Source organism: Solanum dulcamara, chromosome 4, assembly GCF_947179165.1.
Source record: "Solanum dulcamara chromosome 4, daSolDulc1.2, whole genome shotgun sequence".
NCBI lineage: Eukaryota > Viridiplantae > Streptophyta > Magnoliopsida > Solanales > Solanaceae > Solanum > Solanum dulcamara.
The window spans coordinates 45,515,108-45,520,911 of record NC_077240.1 but is presented as its reverse complement, the minus strand read 5'-3'; positions in this window follow the sequence as shown (position 1 = coordinate 45,520,911).

The window sequence follows — 5,804 nt, the reverse complement described above, 5'->3', positions numbered from 1 at the left end:
CAATGCCTCACAGAGCCAACATATATATATTCATATCACATCATATCATAGGCACATAGGGCGCCCACAATCAACAGTATGAAAATGGACTTACCTCATATGTCCAACTCGAACTGCACTTGTTACACCGCCCTGTCTACTTTTCCTTTCTATTTTTAACTTTACATGTCAACCGTACTTCAATACCTTACCTGACATATATCTTTTGTGCCTTTACTTATCTGCATGCTTGTAACTCCCAATAACGTCAGTCACTTTCTTCTATCGATGTTGTCCTCCTGCTGAATTAACAGGTTAGTATGAGGAATTTCCTTCCCTATGACTCAGCTCTATCACATGATATTAGATATGAAAGAAAAGTAACATCCTAAATTTCCTATAGCCTCTTGTTTGTAGATGTGGTGCACAACATATCGATAAATAAGATTCTTCTAGACACGGTCTGTAGACATTCTAAGGAAGAACTGCTCTGATACCACCTTTGTTATAACCCAACCCCGTAGACCATGACTGAGGTCCGACCTGGACCCCCGTATACATAACAATTAGATATAAGAAATATACATACAAACCTAGTGGGTGATAACACTTTCATATAAGTATAGCCTCCTCCTCGGCTTCCCAGGTCACTCTTCTCTATTATTATTTTGCCACAACACTTTGACGGAAGCCACATACTTAGTCCGCAACCTCCTAATATGTCGATCTAGGATGGCGATAGGTTTCTCCCCATAGGACAACTCTTCTGTTACCTAGACATCATCTACGGGAAATATTTTGGAAGGGTCACCTATATATTTGCAAAGTATTGACATATGAAAAACTGGATGTACTACTTCCAAATCGGATGGTAGGTCTAACTCACAGGCAACGTTGCCTATTCTAGGAATAATCTGATAAGGGCCAATGTATCTCGGGCTAAGATTCCCTTTCTCGCTGAATCTCATTACCCTCTTCATGGGTGACACCTTTAAGAATATCCAATCATCAACTTAAAAGTCTAAAGGTCGACGTCGATTATCTACATATGATTTCTGTCGACTCTTGGCTACTAATAATCTCTTCTAAATGAGCTTCACTTTATCCACAGCTTGCTGAATCATATCTAGGCCTATTAGTTTAGTCTCACCGACATCAAACCAACCAATAGGTGACCTATACTTTCTTCCATATAAAGCTTCATATGGTGCCATCCGTATACTAGAATGGTAGTTGTTATTGTAAGTGAATTCAATAAGTGGTAAATGATCATCCAAGCTACCTTTGAAATCAATAATACAGGAACGTAGCATATCTTCCAGCGTTTGGATGGTATGCTCAGCCTGTCCATGAGTTTGAGGATGAAATATCATACTATGACTCACTTGTGTTCCTAGCCCCTTTTGGATGGATCTCCAGAAGTTAGCTGTAAATTGAGCCCCTCTATCTAAAATAATAGATGTGGGGACCCCATGAAGTCTTACTATCTCCTTGATATATACTCTGGCATAATCCTTAGCTGAGTATATAGTTCTGACCGGAAGAAAATGGGCTGATGTTGTTAACCTATCTACAATAACCCATATGGAATCATACTTTTCTGGAGTGTGAGGTAATCCAGTAATGAAATCCATATTAATGGCATCCCATTTCCTAGTCGGGATCTCTATATCCTGTAATAGTCCGCCATGCTTTTAATGCTCAATCTTAACTTGTTGGCAATTTGGGCACTGGGCTACGAACTCTGCTATGTCCTTCTTTATGCCATTCCACCAGTATAAACATCTAAGGTCATGATACATCTTTGTTGACCCTGGATGAATAGAAAATCGGCCTTGGTATGACGACTATATATAATCACCGAACAATCTATATATATTTGCTTGGCTATAACAAAATCTCCTACCTGTGTAGCTACCTCAAATGGTTCTATCAATTCATGTTTTTATTCTGATTCTATTAGCAACAAAGGGAGATATATATATAATAAGGTGGAGCTTGGATCTATCAATGCATATACATCTCGAGAGAGGATCGATATTATACCTGTAACCACATTTGGTGACGCCTCCTAGTCCTATCTACTAGCTAATGCATATATGCAGTTCGAAGGACTGCTAGAACTAGAAACTCCACTGCGGCCTCTTCCACGGCCTGCTAATGTCAAGATACCCTGCCATACAGGGAACATAGCTACAAAAGAAGATGAACCAGCAACTGACCCAGTAGGCTGAGCTGCACCAGTTAGATTACCCCTGAATGGACAATACATCATAATATGACATTGACGACCACAAGAAAAACAAGCACCAATAGCGAGATGGCACTCCCCAGAAATAGCACCTACCAAACTAATAACACCGAGGCAAAGGTGTCCTCGATTGAATCGAACCCCCTAGGCATTTGTGAACCTGATGCCTTGGATCTTTGACCTGCTCCTGAATCCCCTGTGCTATCAAATCTCTTACCTGTGAACTATAGGGGTGCACTCCGGGCTGGCTGAGAAGGATACCTACTATACTGCTGAGGCTGCCCTCCTCGAAACTCAAAAGAATAACCAACCGATCTAGTGTCGCAACCAAACCCCATAGGCTGTGACTGGGGTTCGACCTAGACCCCCGTATACATAACTATCAGATATAAGAACTATACATACAAACCGATTGGTGATAATACTTTCATATACGTGTAGCCTTTTTCATTCGTATCACATCATAAAAGGGCAAGCAAACCGACAAGGCTGGTATAACATAATAACATCTACAAAATGTCGTATAGGCACAACTAAAATAAACTTATAGACAACCCTCATACATATGCCTACAGACCTCTAAGAGTATCAATGGTAACATATGGTAGGATAGGTCCCCTACCGTACCCCTGAATAAACGAATACATATATTGGAAGATCAACACAAAAAATAAGTCTCCAAAAGAAAGGAGCGCATCCAACATAGCTAGGTGGAAATCCTAAGCTGGCGGATCCCTGAAGTGAATATTTGTACCCGCGGAATTAAAACGCAGCCTCTTGAAGAAAGGGGGTCAGTACGATACATGTGCTGAGTATATAAAGCATAACACATCATAAGTGAGATTAAAACTAAATTAGGGATACAGGAAACAATGATAACATTTAACAGAGTACTGTACCTGCACCTTACAAAATAAGGTCATATATACAGTTATCATATACCATATCCGGCCCGCTCGGGGACTCGGTGTTATAAATGCATCATGTTATCATCATAGGCATAGGCATGCTATTAGAGTTGTGGAACATACAACCCGATCCATATATATAACAGGTTAGTACCGAGGAGTGTTCGGCCCGATCCATATGTAGTATAATTATGTCGAAGAACGTATGTCCCGATCCATATATAATACAATGATGCTGAGAAACGTACAGCCCGATCCTTATATAGTAAAATATGCTGAGAAATGTACGGCCCAATCCCTATATTGTAAAATATGCCGAGGAACGTATGGCCTGATACCTATATAGTAAAATATGCCGAGGAACGTATAATTCGATCAATATATCTTATAATGAATATACGTGCACATAACACTTGGTAACATATCAAACATCCCTCAACAAATTATCATAAAGTATGCCAATAGCCTCTAGGTATAGGCACTTACACATTCAATTATTATTCAGTATGTAGAAGGCTCAAGGGTCGTAGGTTAATAACTTTAAGAACCTTACCACCCAAAAGTTAGTCCAAGTCATGAGTTAAGCTCGGAACCTACAAAGGGAATTACCTCTAACTCATATCGTATATCGCTTCACTTACATTAAACTATTTCAAGAGAGGGAAGGGATAGGCTTCACGTGTACCACTTTTCGTTATGTCGATGACTTACAAGGGCATAACTCAACTATCACAGGAGTTCGAACAATGAGAAGTGAATAAGATTTATGAACCATACTTGGGGTTCTATGAATGGAATTATTCCCACATTACATATACAGTCCACTTAAGACTAAGACATGCCAAAAGAAAGAAGAGATAGGCTTTACATATACTGCTTTCCAACATGTAGAAGACTTGAAAGGCAATAACTCAACTATTGCAGGAGTTTTCCTATTAAGTAGTGGATAAGAATTATGAATCATACTCGGGGTTCTATGAATGGAATTACCCCAACATTTCATATATCCATCACTTATGGCTAAGACATGCCAATAGAAAAGAAGGATAACTTTACATACCTCTTATGGATTCTTCTTAACCGTGCTTGTCTCGTCGTCCTCTGAACCTATTTAACATGAAAGTAACACTAATGTCAATAACCCTTAACTTTCTATATTCCATATCTACAATTAATCCACCATAGGAATCATTCCCCTCATTTATCCTTCCTGACTAGTGTATCGACTAGTTAGGAAGTTAGCAGAAATTGGGCAGCATCTCTCCTAAAACCTGCCCTATCCGAACTTCCAATTACATCTTCAATTAGTGCATCCAACCAACAACAACAATCAGCATCTATGTATAATTAAACAACTTCCATATTATACAATACAAACTCCAAACAATTCGTCCAAACTCACGATACCAAAATAAGGTTTTCAATCGTCAATTCATAAAATCTTTAACCACACGGAATAGACGGTTGTGTGGCTGCAATCAGAAGCACCCACATCTATTTTAACCCACATTTCATCCCTGCAACACGCAATTAAACCATCTCCAAAGACAACACCACAATCATAACAACACTACGCCATTTTGATTCGACTAGAACGACTCCAAAATATGGTTTTCAACCTTTATTTCGTAATATCATAAACATATGGAATGGAGCATAAAATGGATGCAACCAGCAGCACTTATACTCCTATTTAAAAATGTTTCCATCCCTGCAACATATACAAACAACTTCCAAATACAACACCACAATAACAACGACACTAGCCAAACTTTAGGCCGACTAGAACCGCTTCAAAATAGCTCCTATACCCTTCAGCAGTAACCTGCATACTTTCATGTTCCCCATCCATATTTATATCCCCATAACATGTCTAAACCCTTACTCAAACATGTAAAAAGGTAATCAAACCATACCTTAGCAAACGGCTTCCGCAACTTGCCAAAAATCGACTTCAGAGCTTCTTGACGCGGCTCAGCTTTAGTGGCTGCTAGCTGCCCTACCTTGCTGGGCCAACCAATTAATTTACGTTGTTAAACACCTTAATTCAACCGAGGGACACCTTATATGATTAATTCACAGAGCGAAATTAGAGGGCTTACCTTTTCCTCTCTTGGCCGTGGCTTTCTTTTCTTTGTCCCAAGGTTTCTCTCAACTTTTCCAAGTCTAAAAATTAAAGAATGAAGGCATATTCAGCATATTACACCTATATATATCCCTCCTTAGAAGGTGGCACATGGCATCCCCTAGGGGTGATATGTGTCCATCCCCTAGGGTGCCACATCACCTCATGCATCCACCCACATACTGTCATATGGCATGGTGGGGACCACATCAAATAGGTGTGTCACCTACTTACCCCAAGTAGGTGAATCACCTACTTGTCACCTACTTTCTTCTTTTTGTAAGTTCGGAACCTAGTTTTTGCTTCTTTTCATAGGTTTGTAATCTTGTCTCACTTTAAGAATCTATATAATCCTTGCTTCTTAAGCTCGACGTGTTCTCAAGTAGCTTAATTATGTAGGACATCCAAGTTTGTAGCTTACGCAAGTAGGTTCAGTACCAGGACTCCTCATTTGGCCTCCAACTCCATCCAAAGCCTTCTAGATCTATTTCCAACCGTCACTACTCACGTAGAACTTCATAGATGACATGCATCACATGGT